We start from the raw sequence: 21,800 nt of genomic DNA on the forward strand, positions 1-21,800 counted from the left end.
TCACACTTATAATGCTTTTGTTTATTTGGTCCTGATGTTTGCTTCTTCTTGTATGTTTCTTAGATGCAAATATAACCCAAGAGATAGCTAGAACTTTTCTGTCTCTTAATATATAAATTGCATTGATTCAAACTCCCATTCTACAATTTGTGAAAAGTCCAATGTCCATCTAACGATTTTTAACCTTTCAACGTTTCATGACCTCTGGCTCATACTTTCTACTTCCTCTATTCAGTTACTTTAAGAATCCACTCAAAGCTCTGTGCATGTGATCCTACTTTGTTACCCTAAAAAAACTAACAAAAATTCCCTACCAACCAAAGACCTTTTGATATATAGAAGATCTTAGTAGTGTTTAAAGAGGAAACTTGAGGCATCTAACCAACAACTGGGTATTAGACATTTCTGGCCTTTCAAATATTCCTTAAATTGCTTTCACAAACTAGGGTTCCAGCCTTCTGCCAAGTGACTCAGTCCACTTCCTCTCTTTTCTCTTACCTCCTTTAAAGGAACTAAAACAAATAAAACACTAATGAAAGTCATTTTATTTAACATGTATGGCAATTCAATACCTTATTCGTCTCCCATGCCGTCCCACGTCTCACTTGTCCTACCACATCAAAAGCTGAGGTCCTCGCGTTCCTGGCTTTCCAGACCCTTTCTACTCAAAGTGTAATGTGTGATAGCATTGGTATCTCCTGGGTGTTCATCAGACATGAGAAATATTAGGTTCCCCTCTAGATTTATTAAGTCAGAATCTGCAATTTAATAAAACCCCTAGGTAATTCCTATGTATATTACATTTTAAGAAGCTGGGTTCAAAAGCATTTGCAAGTTTCACAAATCATGTCCTGGGAATCAAAGGGCAAAACTGCCTCCACAGGAAAGATGTTATACCTCTCCGGTGTCTGTACTACTCAACTTCCTACCTTACTCCCCAGGATTGATAGAAGGGAGGTGTTAAGAACTTTACATCTTTCCTCCACCTTCATTTCTTCCTCATAGCCTATTTCTACCATCAGAAGCATTTTATACCATATTTTTCTGTCAAACTGTAATGTTATTAAGCCTTGTTATCCTTTTCCCCTGATCAATCCATATTCTCTCTTTTGCATGGCAAATATATGTGGTTGGGATATAAGGACCAGTGTTATAATAGCTCAAGGAAAAGAGGGCTGAGGTTTGATGATTATTTTGTTCTTCTTTTCATGGTCTTAGATTGGTCTTTCTAGCTTATGATTTCTGCCATTTTCTAGGCGGGGCAAAGAAGGTGGGGAATAGAGGATTAGGTGGTGGCTGGGTAAGAAAAACATAGCCTTTCTCATCAACTCCCAAGACCTTTCCTTGTGTCTCATTGCCCAGAATCATGACACATGGCCAACTCTGCCTAAAAGGTGCATTATTGAAAGGTCTAGTTTTAGTTTTGGCTTTCTAGGAAATATAGTATTAAATGGATTCAATGGCTAATTTGATGTGTCAACTTGATTGGTGTAAGGAATCCCTAGGTAGCTGGTAAAACATTATTTCCAGGTGTGTTTGAGGGTGTCTCTGAAAGAGATTAGCATTTGAATCAGTAGACTGAGTAAAGAAGATAACTCTTGGCTCACTCCTGTAACCCCAGGATTTTGGAAAGCTGAGGCAGGAGAATTGCTTGTGGCCAGTTTTTCAAGGTTATAGTGAGCTGTGATAGTTCCACTGCATTCCGGCCTGAGTGACAGAATGTGATCCTGTATCAGAAAAAGAAGAAAAAAATGAAAGAAAAAGATCACGCTCACCAATGTGTGTGAGCATCATCAATTCACTAAAGGCTGGAATAAAACAAAAAGATGGAGAAAAGGCAAATTCACTGCTGTCTCTGTTTGAGCTGAGACATCCATCTTCTCCTGTCTTTGAACACTGGCGCTTCTGGTTTGCAGGCTTTCAAACTCAGACTGGGACTTACACCACCTGCCCCCTGAATCTTAGGACTTTGGATTCAGACTGAATTATAATGATACCACTGGCCTTCCTGGTTTTCTCTCTCTCTTTTCTTTCTCTCTCTCTCTATCTCTCTCTCTCTCTCTCTCTCTCTGTGTGTGTGGTATTTACTCTCATATATATATATATATATATTCTCTTTCTCTGGAGAACCAAGACTAACACAATGGTTCAGCAGAGATAATTAGAATGTGCATTGAGTAAACCAAACTTATGGAATCCGCCACAGTTATTACATGTCCCTTTTGAAAATGATGAAATTAAATTAATAGAATTGATAGCTTTCCTAAATTTCTAGGAAATTTAGACACAGATACAGGTATACAGATATATATAGAGATAGATGGGTTGACTGATTCATTGATTGATAAATAGATAGATCTCACTGATTGGTACTGTTTTTCTAAAGAACCCTGACTAATAGAGTAATCAAGTCTCTGTTTTGGAATCAGAAATTGAATTCAAACTCAACCTACTGCAACATCATAGCTGCCTCTGACTTTCTTAGATGCTGATAATGAAAACCACCTGTGAATGTTAAGTAATGAAGACAAAAATAAAATAAAATCTTACCAAATCTAAAACCTTACAAAAAGGAAACCTTGCTTTCCTTTTTCACTGTCACTTCAAACTCTCGTGAATAACTCTTTTTAAGAAGAATGTTTATTTCTATTACCCCTTCTTTCTCTGCTCTGCCTGCTCACCAGCCTTCTGTGCACTGAAATACAGAGGGTCAGATTAGAGAGCTCTTGGAAGCTGGACTGAGCTGGCAAAATGCTGGCTGAACTCAAATGAAGACAGGGCTGATGAAGCCACCAGCAGAGCTGTGCCATGGTCAGATGACCATGTATTAACAAGTGTGAGGAATGGATTTTCTGTAATGTTGTTAAATCATGAAAATCAGCTGTGTATGGGAGTAAGTGGCAGGGTGCTATCCTCACAAAATAGATAACTCTTCGGAAGCTCATAACTTTATTGCATGTTATGGTGGGGCAGAGTGAAGAGGATGTGTGTGTGTGTGTGTGTGTGTGCGCGTGTGAGCGCCCATGCATATGTTTTAGATATAGAGCAGAAGACAGCTCTGTGTCTCCACAAATATGAAGAACTAAGCTATCTTAAAGTGTTGAAGACAAAAGATAATCTTGTTTCTAAAAATGTCTGTCACACTTGTTTTTCTCTGAGGCAGAAATTTCCAGCACATTCTTGTCTTTGGCTCACTTGTCACCTAGCAAGGTCTGTTGAAGAAAGTAAAGGTGACTTAATACTGACCTCAAGTTCTTGACAGCTTATCGAACAGAGAATGGTGGTCAGCTGCCATCTATCATCATATTAGGTACACACACTTTCTCTCACAAGAGACAAGGGAAAATGAAGAAGTTTGAAATTTTCTTCTTATATGCAGAGACAATTCTATTTTACAATTCATTCAATCCCCAAAGATACTGATGGTATTTATCATGGAATTTCCCATAATGTCATACTAGACACTAGTCTTATGAGATGCTTTATACAAAAAGATGACATGAGTGAAAGACATGTCACATGTCATATTCTTCTTTAGAAAATTCATGGAGTATATTATACATCAATGTGCAAAAGGCTCTGTGCAATGCTGCCATGAAGAAAATCCACTTAATTTTGTTTAACTCAGTAATTCCCAAACTTATTTGATGTTAGATTCCATTTTTACAATTTACTCAATTTAAATTCAGTAGTAAACAAGCTCTATTAGACCTCTGCATACATGTCCTCAGGGAGGAAGGAAACCTGGTTTGTGATGGGTCTGAAATGTGTGGGTGAGGAAGGGACGTTAGCATAGCCCCATTCCAGTCTCGGAATTTCTATATTAAAAACTACCTTATTTTTCCCTGTTGGAAAATTTGAAGTTGCCAGACTTAGTGAACAAATCTACATTAATTAGATTTATAGAGAGAAGAATAAACCGGATTTAAAGGTACAGATTTTCAACAGAGTATTTTTATTTTAGTAATCAAAACTGTATGTTCTCAACCAAAGGCATTTTTTCCTCATTATTAGTGATGGCACTAGGAGGCGGAATATTGCTGAATGAATATGAAATCAAAGTACAGTTTTAGGGAAGTATAAGAGGTATTTCACTGAGGCCACTTTCAGCTCTTCTGAATAGGAACTGCATGTACAATGTATAACACCATTTTAGCGATTAGGATAAAATTGCTCCCCATGCAGTGGCTTTTTATTGGTTTATTTCATGACATGTGTTTTAATAAAACATCAAGGATAAAAACAAAGGTTTCACTATTGACTGCTACCCATTTGCTTCTTTCCCTCCTCAGATGCATCCACTAACGAGAAGTTCATTTCACGTTTTAGCAGATATTTTAACCTATGGCATACCTTGTGAGTGTTTTGAGACTTGATTACTCTATTAGTCAGGGTCCTTTAGAGAGTCAGTACCAATAGGTGATATCTATCTATTATCAGTCAATGGATCAATCAACCTATCTCTATTTATATCTCTATATATGTATATATGTCTGTATACATAGAGATTAATTTTAAGAAATTGGCTTGTGATACTGGAGGCTGGGAAGTCACCGATTTGCAGGGTGGGCTGGTAGGCTGGAGACCTGGTGAAGAGTTGGTGTTCAGTTCAAGGCTGATGGAACTCTACCAGCAGAATTCCTGTTAACTCAGGGGAGGTCAGCCTTTTTTCTATTACTACTTCCAACTGATTGGATAAAACAAATCTAATCCAATTAGAAAAAAATGCTTTACTAAAAAAGTCTACTCATTTAAATGCGAATCTTATTTGAAAAATATCTTCCTAGAAGTGTCTAGAATAACCTTTGACCAAATAGCTGCCTGAGTACTATAACCTAGAGAAACTGACACACAAAATAAACCATCTCATATACTGTATATTTTCATGCGATATTTGGGAAGCGTTAACAATATATACATAACTTTCTGTATTTCTGTTTACAAACTTCAAGGACATTATTCTTTATGCAACCTGCACTTCTAGCTCAACATTAGATTTTCAGCCTCTTTCCATAGTGCTGTATATAAATCAAGTCCACTGACTTTAAATGCTGTATCCTATTTCAACATACGAATATGAAAGTTTGCTATTTTATAGATAGTCATTTAATTGCTATTGATTTTTTGTTACCCTCCTGTAACAAAGATCCTTATCATTTTGGCTGTTGTTCATCTGTGAGAATTTCTCTAGAGTACACACCAAAAGTAGGATTGAGGAGTCACTATGAAGACACATTGAAGTTTTAAACTTTACTAGATACTGTCCAAATGTTCTCCATAGTGTTTTTACCAGTGTAAATGTTTACAAGTTGGAGGAAAGATTTCCTATGTGCTTAAAATCCTAGCCAATATTAGGTAGAATAGACTTTTTATTTTCTAATCTGAGAATGATTAAAAGAAAAAGCAACTTTAAAAAGTTGATTTTCTTCTCAAGCGTAGTTGAGTTTCATGTTATTTGGGAATTTGGTTGATTCTTTTGTGAGTTGCTTTTCATATCATATGCAGCTTCTCCAAGTGATACAAAAATCGATATAATATTAGTCTTTTTAGATTTAAATTGAAAAGTTCTTTATATATTTTTAATAACTGATATATATGCACACATATATATTGCAAATACCTTCTTCAAATATATTTCTTATTTTTTTATTTTGCCTTTCTTATACGGAAGTTTTTGTTTTGTCCATTTTTCTCTCATTGTCATGTGTGTATGTGTGCGTCTTTTCCACCTGTAAAACACAAAAATAAATATTCTCTTACACATTTTTCTAAAAGTTTCAAAAGTTATTTGTATTTGATATTGTCATGGGAAATCCAGATACTTCATTGTATTTTGGAGTTATTCTTTTGGAATTTACTTACAAAATGATGTCTATAAGGAGAAATTTCATCATCTACATTTCTAATTTTAAAAGAATACACAATATTTTTTATATTGGTTGAGATATTTTTGACAAGATAAGTGAGTACACAATCAGCAGACTCAATGTCACAAAATGTGTGAGAGTAAGAGTCAGCTTCCATGGAAACACTTCACAGCTCTATATGGACAAACACATTTTTCTAAAACATTCTGCCCCACAATTTTTACATTAAATGATAATAATTACAAAATTAGAAGAAAACAGTTATTGGCATTTTTTAAAAAACTTTATAATGTTAGGAGAGTTATTCGCCTCTTTTAATAAACAGGCTTAGGCATGTGAACCCTGAATATCTGATACAGGTCTCAGTTAATTTAGAAAGTTCATTTTGCCAAGGTTGAGGGCATGTGCATGTGACGTAGCCTCAGGAGGTCCTGATGACATGTGCCCAAGGTGGTCAGAGCCCAGTTTGGTTTTATACATTTTAGGGAGACATAAGACATTAATCTAAAAAGGCAGACAACTCAAAATGGGGAGGGGGCTTCCAGTTATAGGTAGATGAGAGACAAATGATTTCATTCTTTTGAGTTTCTGATTAGCCTCTCCAAAGGAGGCGATCAGATATGCATTTATTTCAACGAGCAGAGGGGTAACTTCGAATACAATAGGAAGAAGTTTGCCCCAAGCAGTTTGCAGCTTGACTTTTCCCTTTAGATTGGTGATTTGGGGGCCCCAAGATTTATTTTCCTTTCACAGGCAGAAGCTGAACTTTATGATAACAAAAAACAGTATATTTTATGGTAATTAATATATATATTATCACTCATCTTTTTTCGTTTTCTCCTTCCATTTTTATTTTATGTAGAGATGGGGTTTTACTTTATTTCTCAGGCTTGTCTCAAACTCCTGGTCTCCAGTGATCCTCCCACAGTGCTGGGATGACAGGCGTGAACCACTGCCCCTGGCCTAGTCTTTCTTGTCTACTCAAGCAAAGACTAATGGCCAATCCAGGGCTTTATATTTGCTAAATTTGTATAGACTCTCAAGTTTCCTGAAAACAAATTCTGTGTTCTCTGGTTTAATTAGTACTAAATTTAAAATACTGAAGTTTCTATGTTTCACGTCTTTATTTTATTTGAATATTTTTACCTATGGTATAAAATGGCAGACATCTTAACTTATAAAATAAAATAGGGGCTCATTTGATTTTAATTACCATCATTATTTGTGACATAAATATCTAAAGCCAGTTGTCTGAATACAACTTGGACACTAAAACTTAAAAATAAAAAAATCTTCCATTTCCCCAAAGATTTAAATGTCTACTTTTACTACTGTTAAAGAAAATGTATTCTAATTTTTATTAAAAATAGCAAGACAAGTTTTATACCACACTATCACACTAGGAGAGAAACTATTTCAGTAGGGTAAAAATAATAAACTCAACTCCAAATGTGATATGTAAATTTTGGGTGCCTCAAAGGAAGTAGCACTTGAATATAAATTTTCTCAGAAGGCAATTTACTTCTATAGAAGGGTGTGTCTCACAGATGGAGCAATGGTGAGCACACACCTGGACAAGGGAGGGGAAGGGGTTCTTATTCCTGACGTAGGTAGCTCCTACTGCTGTGTTGTTCTCCTACTGGCTAGGGTTGGACAGCACAGTCTAAACTAATTCCGACTGGCTATTTTAAAGAGAGCAGGGGTATGAGGCAGAGAGGTGAGGTGGGTAGTTTGGTGGGAAGGACAGTTACAGAGCAGGTCAGAGCAGATGACCAGGGGTGACTCAGGTAAAGCAGGTGACCAGGGGAAAAGATATGAACTACTGATTAGAACTAGCAGGAAAGTTGTTTACTGAAACAAAAGGCAAAGGGGCACAGAGAGCCAGGAAGTTAAACTTTAAGAGTTAAACCAGGAAGTTTAAACTTTAAAGAATAAGAAAGCTGAACATACTGACAGTTTGAAGAGAAACTTGGAGTTCACTATATCTAACACAAGTATAAGAAGGATCAATGCAGATTTATAGCTAGTGGGCAGGGTGAGGAAGAAGAAGAACCTAATTAGATATCAAGGATGATATCTAATTCTTAATAAACTAGAATAGCAATATTCCTTGCTAAAATTAGTCTCAGCTGGCCAAGAATGAAGTTGAATAAGGAAGGGGACTCAGAAGGACCTTACTAAAGTTTGGTCAAGAAGAGAGGCTTTGCCAGCATCAACAATTTCCACACATATGTGCCCATATCTAGGCCTATTTTTTTGCATTGATCAATTTTTTTCCTTTGCTATGGTAATTCCCCACTATCTTAATTACCATAATAATATTTATCAAGGAAGATCCTTTTTTCTTCTTAGATTATCTATTTTTGCTTCTTATTAATATAAATTAACTTTAATATCAGTTTGTCTAATTCTACAGAAATACCGTTGGAAAGTTTATTAGAATCCTATTGGTTTCAGAGATTAGTTTGGGAAGAATTGGATTTTTAAGGATATTGAATCTATCCATGAAAATAGTAAATCTATCTCCTTCTTTAGTTATTCTTTTTTAATTTTAGGACATTTTATAACACTTATACATTTATTCCTTCATGTCTTAGAGTGTTATTTTATAGAGTTTATTAATTACAAATGGAAAAAGACCATGTATGTATTTAAGACCATGTAAATATTCTAATTCTCATCACACTTTTACCCACATGTTTTAGAACTTATTGGTGATTCATGCTTTGCTAAATTAATTATATAATTGTTATCAAAAGATGAGTTTTTAATTTCATTATTCCTTCTACATTTATTAACTGAGTGAAAGGAATAGATTCCCCTTACATCTAAGTTATTTCTTTACATATGTATTTGTTCATTTATATCACAACCATCTAATGGGATTTTATTGTATTTAATAAATAGCAACCTATTATCATTATTTTATGCTCAAAGTTTTCCTCATTTGGCCAGCAGGAGGGCCTCTGATGAGACTTCTGTGTGGTACTGACATTGCCCCACTATTCTTTAAGCATTTTCTTATTTTTTGGTACAAGGTATCTGAGATTCATCTGAAAGTTTTCAATCCAGTCTAAAGTATGCAATTTTTGGAAAGATTCCAGGCTTCTTGTATTATAGAATGGTATTTAGGAAACTAAGAACTAGGTGCTAGGTGTGCGCATTACTACTGGAGTGTCCTCATGGCTGGTTACCCTCTAACAGACTGAATCACGAAACATACCCACACACAAACCCATCTATTTTTTTATGCTTATGAACTGCTATATACTGAATTGTGTCACCAAAATTCATATGTTGAAGCCCTAACCCCCGCCTCGATGGTATTGAAAGACTGGGTCTTTGGAGAGTAATTATTAGGTTTAGATGAGGTCATGAGGGTAGGAAACCCATGATACAATTAGTGCTTTTATAAGAACAGAGGTCTCTCTCTCTCCTCCCCTCCACACTGTATATGAAGACACAGTGAGAAGTTGGCTATCTATAAGCCAGGAAGGGAGCCCTCACCAGCAACTTGCCATGCTAGGACCCTTGTCTCAGACTTCCAGTTTCCAGAATTGTGAGAAACAGGCTTTGTTGTTTAAATCACCTAGTCTATGTTATTTTTGTTATGGCAGCCTGAACTAAGACATGAATGAATCATCCATATTAAAAGTCTAAATTTTTACTGATCCCTCCATTTCTAATATAATACCATAGTATTCACTTTAGTTTTCCACCTTTCCATATTGGTAACTCCCTCCTTTCCTCTCCTTTGGCACACTAATGGCTTGAATATTGGACTTTTTGGTATTTTCCCATAGGTTCCTGAGTCTCTGTTAATTTTTCTGTTTTATCTCCCTGTTGTTTTACTGGATCTCTTTAATATCTATTTTTTTTTTTTTTTTTGGCTATCATTTTGCCATTAAGCAACTATGCAGAATTTTTTAATTCACTGTATTACAATTTTCAGTTCTTATATTTGTGGTTTTTTTATAGCTATAATTTCTCTCTTCTTTTTAACAATATTCAAAAACTACCTTAATAAAAACTGGGAGCATCCAAAGTGAAAGATAAGTTTCACAGTCCTTTTGAAAAAAAGTATTTTGCATTACTTGAAAACTTAAGTATTATTTTATAGGAGAGATTTAAGTCAATGTCCTAATTTACTATGACTTTATATATCTAATAGATGTCAATATTGATCACACTTATATATGCAGAGGAAAAATTTTCAAATGTTAATTTCAACGTTATCTTCAGAGTAACAGTTTATCAAGTTAGGGCAGGTTAAATTGCTATAACAAAGAAATCCCAAGATATGTAATGGTTCAATAACAATAGAATGAGATTTCTCATCTGTGTAATTTCCTGGCCAATGGGATGCAGGTGTTTGTTCTCCAGGAGGTGGCTTCGAAACGTAGGCTCTTCCATATTGTGGCTCTAAATTCAGGTCTCATTGTCTTCAACCATATGGCAAAAGTGGAAAAAGGGGATGCAGGGTATATATTTATTTCTGTAAAGTCACTTCCACTCTTAAGTCATCAGCTAAATTCAGTCTCGTAGTCACATCTAACTGTAAGGAGGGCTGGGAAATAGTCTGTGCCATCAAGGAGGGGAAAATGAACTATGAATTATTTCCATTAATACTATTTCTTTGTTGGAAAGTTTTATTTTTCCATTCTTTCTAACAATGATCATCCTTACAACTTGGAACTTGGTTATGGTAGCTTCTTTATTTGTTTTTATTACTTAGCCAGCCCACTTTATCAAATAGGGTAGCTTCTTTAAAGTCTTTGTTTCATAAATTTAGCCGTTGTGTCATCTCAGGTTTTGCATCTCCTGAATATTAGATTTTGCTTATTCATAGCATAATGAGTTATTTGGGATGTCCTAGATATTTTGAATAATATGCTTTAAGACCTCGGGTCCTTTAAAAGCTCTTCTGGAGAATACTGATTTGGGTTTGTTTTAGCAAATTGTCAATCTGGAGGAGACAGCATCCTGAGCCCTGACCTATCAGTATTGGTGGTGGTAAGTAGGGTATATTGGTAAACTGGTGTCAAAGGACTTACTAGCTTAGAGAAACCAGGACAGCTCCACCCATAAGTGATTCTCTATAAGACCTGCACTTTTATCTCTCTGTGCTGATTAGCTCAATCTAGAAAGAAAGCAGACTAATCCAGCCTGAGTCAGGGCCCCTCCACCTAGGCACATGTATTAGGAATTGGGATGTCATCTCCATAGCCTTCCCCATGGATGTAAAAGTGGATGCTCTGAGAAGGGCCAGCCACCTTGACGTATATGCTCACAAAATCTCTTCCACTTGCTGTGTTGCTTTCTTTGTCTTGCCTCCCTTTCCTTTCTTCCCATTGCCTGCCATGCCACTACATTTGCATCCATCTTTTCTGACTGAATCTTCTACAATGTCTTATAAACTCAGGACAGTTATCATCAGGCTTTACTCGTCTTTGCAGTGATTTCTGTCAATTTCATCTGTGTAGAAAATCTACCCATAAACAATGACTTTGAAATGATAGGCTGCAACTCCTGCATCAAACGTTTTCCAAATTAACCCTTTAATGGTAAGTTTTTATATAAAGTAAAGCACCCATTTGCCGTATACAGTCGGTACGTTTTTTATTTGTTTTTTGAGACAGGGTCTCACCATGCCGCCCAGGCTGGAGTGCAGTGGCAATTCACCTGCGCATTCATAACTCACTGCAGCCTCGAATTCCCAGGCTCCAGCGATCCTCGGTTCGGCAAGTTTTGATAAACGCAGACACCGACTTCGATTTAAATAAGAACTGTTTCCATCATCCAGAAGGAAGGCTGGTGTCGCCTGAGTGGCAGCGGCAGGGAGAAGCATGAGGAACCTGCTTGATGAGGGCTCCGCAGGTCCGGGGCTGGGCCTCACCCTTGACCTTACCCTTGCCCCTTGGCACATCTTCTTTGCGCCCTTTGCTGGCGCGCTCTTTCTACGTCACCTGTCCAAGGGTGCGTCACGAGCATGTGACAGACATGCGTGCTGGCCTGGGAGGAGGAGAGGGTAGCCGGAATACCTCTGCGAGTTTCCTTCAGCACTCCAGGAGCCGCGGAACGCTCCAACTGCTCTTCATGGATGACTTCACCAACAAACTGGGCTCCTACCGCACCTTCTCCCAGCTCTCTGTGTTCCGCAATCTCACCCGCATCAACTCGCTGCCCTGAGCAGAGCCTGTCCTCCGCCCATTCACCAACTGTTAAACGTTATAGGTTTGGCTTCACCCCTGAGAGCAGTGTCCCATGCAGCAAGCTCAGTGCTTCTCTCCGGGGAGTCTTTCTTTGGTGTCCGGGCGCCTCTCTGTTGGCAACAAGATGATTTGCCACACAGAAACAGTCAAAATTGTCTGGGTGCGCTGGCTCACACCTGTAATCGCAGCACTTTGGGAGGCTGAGGCTGCCGGATCACGAAGTCAGGAATCTGAGATTACCCTGACCAACCTGGTGAAACCCGGTCTCTACTGAAAATACAAAAATTAGCCCGGCGTGGTGACGCATGCCTGTAGTCCCAGCTACGTTGCGGGAGGTTGAGACAGGAGAATTGCTTGAACCCGGGAGGCAAAAGTTAGAATGAGCTGAGAACTTGCCCTTGCCCTGCAGCAAGACTCTGTCTCCAAAAAAAAAAAAAAAGAGTAAAGATTTCTCCTCCAGGGCACTAATGGACTTGACTGTCTTTGCCTGGTGAGCTGTCATCCAAAATCCCCACGCCTGCATCTTTGACCATTCAAAAATGAGCTGAGAGCTCTAGGAGGGTGCCAGGAAGACCTAGCAAAAGAGGAGGACCGTAAGAGAAGCGGCCCCATATACAGTGGGAGTGCACCATCATCATCTAGGCCTCTGGACACCACTGGAGTGCTCACTTTTTAAAAAAATTCTTTCTTTTTTTTTTTTTAAATTAGAAATGGGGTTTCTCCATGTTGGTCAGGCTGGTCTCGAACTCCCGACCTCAAATGATCTGCCTGCCTCGGCCTCCCAAAGTGCTCGGATTACAGACATGAGCCACTGTGCCCAGCCATTGGAGTTCTCACTTTCTTCAGTGTAAGTCTGAGCCTCTGATGGGAAATCTCAATTCCAAATTCCCAGAAGACAGCATTGGTAAGAAAGGAGTGCTGGATGAAGACTGTAGACCCAGGAGGTCCTTCACCAAAGGTGGCACCATTACCAGCACATACAGCCCTGCTGGAGGTGTCACGTGCATTTGCAGAGTGATCCAGGTGCTGCAGGGCTCTTGGCCCATGGAATCATGCTCCCTGATGTCAAGAGATAGGCACAGGAAGTGCCAGATGCAGGCCATGGGTCCAGCTCCCCAGCCTTGCTGATGCAGGGAAGAAGATGCAGGGAAAAAAGCTTCCAAAGACTTGGTCAAGGTAAAAACCCTCAGAGGCGATTATGATCACCTCTATGCACACAAACTAGAAAACCTGTAAGAAATGGATAACTTCCTGAAATCATAAAGCCTCCCATGTTTGAACCAGGAAGAAATTGAAACCCTAAACAAAGACTCCTTCAAGGAAGAATTCTCCGCCCACATCTTGCAATTGAAGGCCTTGTAAATGGAAAATGTCAAGGTTGTTGATGCTGCCTGGGCTGCCACTGTCACTACCACTGCTCCTGTACCGTAAGTGTTCTTGTATAGTTGTTGCTGGGACCTGAGCTTAGAGAAGAAAGCTGAGTGCCAATGAAAACTTATCCTCTTGGAGGATAAAACTAAGCCCACCTTGAACTACAGTGCCACTCAGACCACCTGTGCTTTCTCTCTGCCTTCAGAGGAGACTGCAGACTCCCTGCCCTCAGCCACTTTCATTTGCAGATTCCAGCTGCAGGCACAATCTCAATTACTGACTTGCCTCACCTGTCTGCCAGGCCCCAATCCTGTCTGCCTCTGTACCTACCCCACACTAGATATAGATTGTGAAATAAAACACACAATTCCTAACTTTCCTTCTTTTGTTTTCCCTGTGGATCTCTTTAAGTTCAAGCCCATATTTGGGAACTTCACTTAGGAAGAAACATGGAAGCCCTTTGCATTCTATTTCTCCAGTTACAGCTGCTGAGTCTTCTGATTTTGACTTCCCTGCACCTTCTAGCACCTCAACCCTTCCTTCGAGTCTTCAACAGCAGGGAGTCACTTACATCTATGTGTGTGGATTCTCCTCCTTACTCATGCAGACCCCTCCACCAGACTTCTGCCAGTGTCCCCTGCTTCACCAGCGATTCAATCTCTGCTTTCCCAGTCACTTCTGCCCCTGCAGCCAGCACATCTGCAGACTTAACTCACCAGCCAGCTTTGGATATTGGTGTGGCTGGCATGAACACTATTCCCCCTCCCAAGCTGCTTCCTCAGGTCTCCCTCAGGCTCTGGGATAAACTTGAGCTCCCTCCCATTTGCCAGGTCGTTTGTAATGTGGAGCAGATATCCCCAGCCTACAGGCATTCATGGTCAACAGCATCCCCCCTCACCCCACTTTCAGCTTTTACTTTGGCACAGGAGTCACCCTTCAGCCCATATTTGGGCTCCCTGATGGGGGCTAGTCAGGAGCCACTCTCCTCAGTAACCCTATCTGTACTGGCCTACCTAGCACAGCTTTCCAGAAGCCTCCACTCCAGTAGTCAGCACCTCTGTAGACTTTACATCCAAGCCTGCCTTTGATGCTGATGGAATTGATATACTTACCGTGCCCTCTCGCCAAATTTTCCTCTTCCCATCGTATCTTCCATGGTCTTCTTTCCATTTTCCATGGTGCTTCCTTGTTCTGAGAACATGCCGCCCTGTATCAGCATTACTTTAGCCTTAGCACCCACCAGCTGTCTACACAGTCAGTCTGGCCCAGCTGCAAGTTTCAGCTTTGCCTTTGCTCCAGGAGCTACCTCTCGGCCCACATTTGGGTGCCCTAGTGAGTTTCAGCCTGAAGCCACTAGCTGTGACATGTCTTTCTCAACGAAAACTTCAGATTTAACCTCCACTGGTCATACAACTCACGGTTTTCCCTCCCAATATTTCACCGTTGGCATCCCTGTCGTTATCCCGATCCCAGGTATTTTTCCCATTGGCTTAGTCATGACTTCTAGTTCTAGTGCCCCGATCAGGATGCCTACCACATAGCAGTTGCCTGTAGCCAACACCACTGCAGACCCATTAACTTTTATAGGATCCATATTCCCTATGGATAGTGGCAGCTTTGGGGTAAGTGTGGCTGCCTTATGCCCCAGCTCTGTGTCTGGAGCACTCAACTTGATTGAGGACTGAGAGAGACACCCAGCACTTGGCAAGGCTTAACTTGAGCATCAGGGTTTATCCCCTGTTGCAGTTGGGAAGGCCAACTCTATGGAAAGAAAATCTGTCCTGGGGGACTGTTTTCTTCCTGCTTATGGTCGGAAGCCCTATCATCCAAAGCATATCTGTAACTATTGGAGAAGACAATAACACTAAGAAAAAACAGGTGCCAGAGGAGACAGTGCTGTTTCTCCTTGTTGCAGATCACGTGGGACACTTGTGATCAGAGCACGTCTACAACTGGAAGGGCCAGCACCGTACTGGTATTTGGCAATACTTATCTCCCCATTTCTTTGCTGGAATACCTGGGGATTCCCTGGCTAATGCGTATTTACTGCAGTCAGAGGGCTTGGTGGCATACCTGTGCTTGGAGCTGATATTATTCCTGCCTGTAGTCAAGCACCCTGGGCCCACCTGTCCAGAGCACAGGTGACACAATAAGGGAAAGCACTATAGCTGTGCTTGGAGATACATACTTCTGGCCCCACCTTCCTACAGAGCACCTGATGCCCACTTGTTCAGAGCACTCATGCAGTGGGAAGCAGCAGTGTATCTATGATTGGAGGCCCCTGTGTTCCTGCCATTTGTCAGCACACAGGGGCCCACCTGGCTAGAACATATCTATTGCAGTTGGAGGGGCTGGCACTGTACATGTGCTTGAAGACACCACTATTCTGTGTACAGTCAGAGCACCTAGGGCTCACCTATCCAGAGCACAGGTAGTGAATAGGAACAGTCAGCAGCACACCTGTGCGGGGAGATACTACTGTTCCCGCCAACATTCAGAGCACGTGGGGAGCTTATGGCCGGAGCACATTTGTTGCAGTTGTAGGAGAAAATGCCCTACAGTTTTAGGGAAATGCTTCTAGTCTCACCTAACTCAGACCATCATGACCTCACCCATTCAAGGTATCCCCTTGGCTTTGGAGGAGTCAGCATCAGTGAGAAAAATACCTGTGTGGGGAGGCTCTTTTGCTGCTAGCTTTGTTCAGAGAAACACAGCAAGCATCAACCTTGCTTTTAGGTTACTCTTTTCACCTACCCAGGGCTTAAGTGGAGACAATTCCAGCACAAGACCCAGGATCTCAGCAATTAAAGGAAAACTTCTACAAAGAGCAGGTCACCACAGTTCCCCATAAATGGACCTTACTCTGCTGGAGAGAGGCTCAATCTCTTCTACTTATGTTAAAGAAACTTCACTTGCTCTGTGTCTTCTTCCTTCAAGCTGAAGGCCCACACCTGTGTATGTGTGTGTGTGCATGTATGTGTATGTGTGCATATGTGCATGTATATGTATGTGTGTATTAGAGATGTAAGACAGCTCTGTGTGTGTATGTGTGTGCATGTGCATGTATGTACATTGTGTGTGTGTATGTGTGTGTGTATTAGAGATGTGATACAGCACTGTGTGTGTGTGTGTGTGTGTGTGTGTGTGTGTGTGTGTTAGAGATGTGAGACAGCTGAGGCTGGTCGAATGTTAACATACGGAACTTAAGGAGTACAACCGTGGAGAGTAGAAGGGTGATCTACACACATTGTCAATGGTGCCATCTCTGGCTTTCACTGTTGGTCTGGCAGACCTAGCTCTGGCACAGTTTTTCTTTGGTCTTAGAACTGGCAGGATGGCCACAGCTCCCTATAGCTATCGCTTTTCCACTTGCATCAATGAGCTCTTATCTCTCTTTTCATCATTAAAAATCATAAAGCTTTGTTCCTGTTAATTTGTCCTCTGCTCACCAGTCTTTTACTCTGATTCAACTATAAAGGAAGAATTGAGTTGTTTTAAGTGGTGATGAGTTGAGCCAGACTTAAATATGCAACATTTTCTGTGGACCAATGAATAAGATAAGGAATTAATCATGATTAATCACTGCACATGGTGACTTCTGCAGTCTCTGTGTTTCGGGTGTAAAGATGGTGACCGAAGAAGAAGGAAAATCTAGAGGAGGAAGAGACAGTGTGAGTGGTCCTTGCCTTTCCTCTCTGGGCTTCTCTTCCACCATCTGACTTCACTGATGGGCAGCCTATTCCCAATGCAGACGAGGAAACCACACTTCACAATTTTAGTTGTTGTAAATATTTACATGTTCTTTTTGCACTGTTTTCATTCATTAAACTTAGGCCAATGCCCACACATTTCCTTCTCATCCAGAGAGTACAGATTTGGCATCCATGCTCTTCAGCCAGGAGGTATGAAGAAAGAAACAGTTCACCTCTGCTCTGCAATTATTGAGATTTTTAAGTCTCATACTACTTGACATTGTGATCATGATGCTTAAAATATCAAGAAATACCTGGACATGGCCTATTTGGAAAAATCACCTGACTGACTCTAGTCCAAACCACTAAAATATCAAATTGCCAGAGTTACAGTTTCACTCAGATTCAGCTGACCCTAGAGTGCTGCTGTCTACACTAGACTTAGTTGCTGAAAATTCAATCTTTTCTAATACAGTTTACAACCCAGGAAAACCATTTTAAGATGGGGGAAAGAGAAAATTATCTCTTACCCCAGAGGAATTTACAAGCTAGTGGGGGAGACAGATGAATAAGCCAAAAATTACAACTGGAAAGGCAAATGCAATGGTGATAGGAGCGGGTAAGAAGGACACAAAACTAGGTTTGGGAAATGACTTCTGTTCTGTGCCTGAGAGGAGACAGTGGCATCCATTTAAAGACTCCAAGTGCGCTTAAAGTGGTTGTATAAGTAGAGGCTTTGCATTAACTCCAGAAATGTCCTCCACAAAACTCTGAGATATCACATAGCTTCTCCCAATCTTTCCTTCTTTACCTGCAAAATGTAAAAACACTCCCTGCCATCTAAAGCAGGTAGATGCTTGCAAGTGCTTTGGGAGATGTAGAATACTCAAGATAATAAACCAGAGAGGCTGAGTTTAATTCTGCCTCTAGCACTCAACAGTTGTGTGATCCTGGTGAGGTACTTAATCTTTCTACAAATAGAACTAATAATAGTGACAAATTTATTAAGTTGTGAGAATTAAAATAATTATAATACAGCAGGCATTTAAAACACTGCTTGGTACACAGAAGCTGAAATATAGGGGTTTGTCATTTATTTCAAAATGTAAATTATTCATAGAATGACTAACATATGTTTTATTAATATATAATCCTTTCAAGATTGATATTGTGGCACTGTAAGCCTGAGACCCTAGTAAAGATTTAATCAGCTAGTCTGGGAATATTTCGGGGGGAAATAAATTGTTGATCTTTATCACTTTCTATTTTATAATTACCAACTCCATTTGACTCTCCAGGGAGCAGAATAATTAAGATTGTTAAGAGGTGTCAGGGAGCTAAATATTATCGCACTTTGAAATACTTCTCTGCTGTGAAGAATTTCACCTCCAGTTGAGTTGGAAAGTTTCAGAGAAACCTACCTGCATATATGTCTCAAATGGCTCCCAATTTGGTATCCTGAGGGAGGCCTCAGGGGTGGGGCACCCACAGTGTAGAGGTTGGGACAGAGGAAGTAATTTAGTTTGTCTTCTACAGGAGGGGCTTGTGAACAGAGCTACATGCTTTTCACTGAAAGGTTAAGGGCAGACAGACAGATTTGACAGAACAGAGGGATTCCTCATTAAAGGCTTAGAGTAGAAAGGTCTGCCACTTCCCTCCACAGTTCCTAGGAGCCATATGGTGGTGCAGTGACAGGTCTGGGAATTTCAGAGCAAGTTGTAGGTTATACTCAAGGAGCCCTCTGGGGTCAACAGATGGGGGACCAGTTAAAGGAAAAAAACAACTTTTACTTTCATTCAATAAATGGGCATATGTTGTCTTTCCCTACCCCATCTTCTCTCTCAGTGGTTACTGATAAAATGAAGAAGACAATGGTAAAAAATGGGATGGAACAAAGGACAGAGCCCTTGGTGGGTGGTAGGATGGAATTGGCTTACTCTTTCTTTTTCTAGGTGTTCTTTCTACCTTTGACTTCAGGACAGTAGGATGGTACTTGATCTTGAGATGTGTCTTCATTGAATTACACTATCTAGTCTAGTTTGTTAGGACAGAGGAGTGACATGGTAGCTAGTTTGCAAAGATAGTCTTCCAGTGAAACACATCATTTAGTATGCATGTTCTCCCACATTGCAGGTTTTGGGCAAGGGAGACTAAGATCTCAGTTAGAAGCTGAAATAGAAATTTGAGGCACTAAAGTAGAAGAGAAAAGACAAGGGTAATGCAAGAAAAAGTATAGATTTGAAAGCAGAGTGGTCACAGGAAGACAGAAAAACACACAAGTATAGGCATATTAGCTCAGGTGAATCACAAGAATAAATTCTGCATCATGGTGGCCTTTTTATGTCTGGTTTAGTGCAGTGGTTCTAAAAGTACGATATCAGCATTAGTGGAGAACTCATTAGAAATGCAAATCTGGGGGCTATATCTTAAAGGAATTGAATTACATACTCAGAGAATGGGGCCCAGCAATCTGTTTTAACAACCGTCAAGTGATTGTGGTGCTCACTAAAATCGAGAAACAGTGGCTTAGAGATTTGGTACGCAAAAGCTGATCCAAGGAGCTTGTTAAAAATTCACACTTGGTCTGGACAAGAATCTGCTTGCTATCAATATTCACAGATGATCCTTGTGTACCTAATGTTTGACAAGCACTGGCTTAGAATATGTATGCCAGACTGTACATAGTACCCTAACCATTAAGTGTTTGCAAAGCAGATAACATGGAGAACTTGTATGTCTTTCCATCTGAAAAGGTCTTGGCCTTGAACAGAATTGACCCATGGCTGAGTTGGTGTTTGAACCTCCTGCCTGGAAAACCATACCTAGAAAGATGTATGGTCTCCACCCTACCCTAGGATATAAATAAGACTTGGGCTTGGAACATAACACTGAAATGGCCTGAAGACTCATGAGCAATAATGTCTTTAAACCTCAGAAGGAAGCCTCCTTCTCACTGCTGGACTTGCTAATAGCCTCATGGTAGCAAGTGAGGCTTCTTAGCAGAAATTCTCAACAATGTGTTAGGAATTGGCTGAGGGACTAGCAAGTCAGTCCTTCATTTTTCCATCCTGTGAGCATTTATTACAACCCTTTTATCAGTAAAATTAGCCCCTTTTGTCCTGAGGAAAGGGTAAAGAAAACTTTCATTTGCTTAGCTCTGTCTGTGTGATGCATTAAGGCTTTGTTTTATGTGCCTCATAACCTTATTCCACACAACCATCCTATGAAGTGAGCATTACATATTAACTAATTTATATACGATTCGATAGTTTATAAAGGTTTAAGAGTTTGTATATATTCTCATCATTTGAAGCAGCTTTTCCACAATCTCTCATCTTCTGCCATGGCTTGAAGATATTTCCATCATTAGATAACTCAGAGTGACGATGGAAGCATACAGCCTAGAAGCTAGGTCAATAGAAAATTAAACCCTTTCTATTAAGATATTTTATCTTTTCAAGGAACATCTAAAAGGGAAAAAAATGATCCATAGCCCACTTCAGATGGATCTAATAGACTTTTACATTGGTATATTCCAATACCATAGGCTTTTAAAAGATAACTTTTAAGCATATATTAATCAAGTGTCTTTATTGGCTGGGGTAGGGTAGGGAGTAGGATGGAATAAGAAGAAAGTACTGAGTTTGGATTAGATTTATGTTTCAGGCTGTGTTCCAGTTCCTCAATTTATTAGAATAGTGACCTTGGTCAACATCAAGGCTAATTCCCTTGAGCCTCAGCTTTTACTTTTTTTCCCATGCCAAGTGACTGAGACACAGTAGGCCCTAAAAAAGCCTTCTCCCTTTTCCTCTGAGTTTTTGTCATGTTTTATCCTCTAGATTGGACCCTAGAGCAAAAGTGTGATTAAAAACTTCAGTTTGACCTCATTCCTTTCTGATAAATTGTTGGGCTCAAGTAGCCAAGGGACTTGAGACAGCAACACTAACTTTCTTTTCATATGGTCCTCTATGGTTTATAGTGAAATCTACACATGTACTTATTCTTATTTTCATGCATTCATTCAATTTCTATGAAATAAGCCATACTATACGGTTAGCAGAAACAGACCTCAAGAAGTTACAGTTAATAGTGTTGGCAGACATTTATCAAATAATCACAGAACATGTATAATTATAGACTAGGATAAATGTGGAGGAAATGTAAAAAAACACTCTAAAGATGTATAACACAGAAATCTCATCTTGTCTGTGTAGTCAGATAGGGCTTCCTTGAGAAAGTGACATATGACCTGAAGAGAAATGAATAATTAAGATTAAAATGTAATTGGACCCTTAGAGGAAAACATGACAGGAAAGCCTCATGACCTTGGGTAGGCAAAGAGCTCTTACAGACAACACCAAAATCTTGACTGATTTTTTTAAAAAATGATAAAATGAAATCAAAATCATCAAAACCAAAACTTTTGCTCTTTTAAAGACCCTGTTAGAAAATAAGCCACAAATAGGAAAAAAATACTTGCAACACGTATCAAAGTATATAAAGAACTTTAAAATCTCCACGATAAAAAGGACCCAATAAAAAATGGCGAAATATTTGGATAGACAATTCACCAAAAATGTTATAGGTGGCAAATGAGCACATTAAAAGATGCTCAACATCATTAGTCATTAGGGAAATTCAAATTTAAACCACAGTGA

General features: G+C 39.7%; 1 long non-coding RNA gene across 3 annotated transcripts in view; it reads left to right on the forward strand.

Annotated features, from left to right (window-relative positions):
* The first annotated feature begins 11,835 nt into the window (after positions 1 to 11,835).
* LOC118146281 (uncharacterized) overlaps positions 11,836 to 21,800 on the forward strand; it is a 98,306-nt gene continuing 88,341 nt past the window's right edge. For all 3 annotated transcript variants that reach the window (XR_004731900.3, XR_004731902.3, XR_004731901.3), the window contains exon 1: positions 11,836 to 13,506. This is a non-coding gene — a long non-coding RNA (uncharacterized LOC118146281). The remainder of the gene's footprint in view (positions 13,507 to 21,800) is intronic.

Source organism: Callithrix jacchus, chromosome 12 (assembly GCF_049354715.1).
Source record: "Callithrix jacchus isolate 240 chromosome 12, calJac240_pri, whole genome shotgun sequence".
Taxonomy (NCBI): Eukaryota; Metazoa; Chordata; class Mammalia; order Primates; family Cebidae; genus Callithrix; species Callithrix jacchus.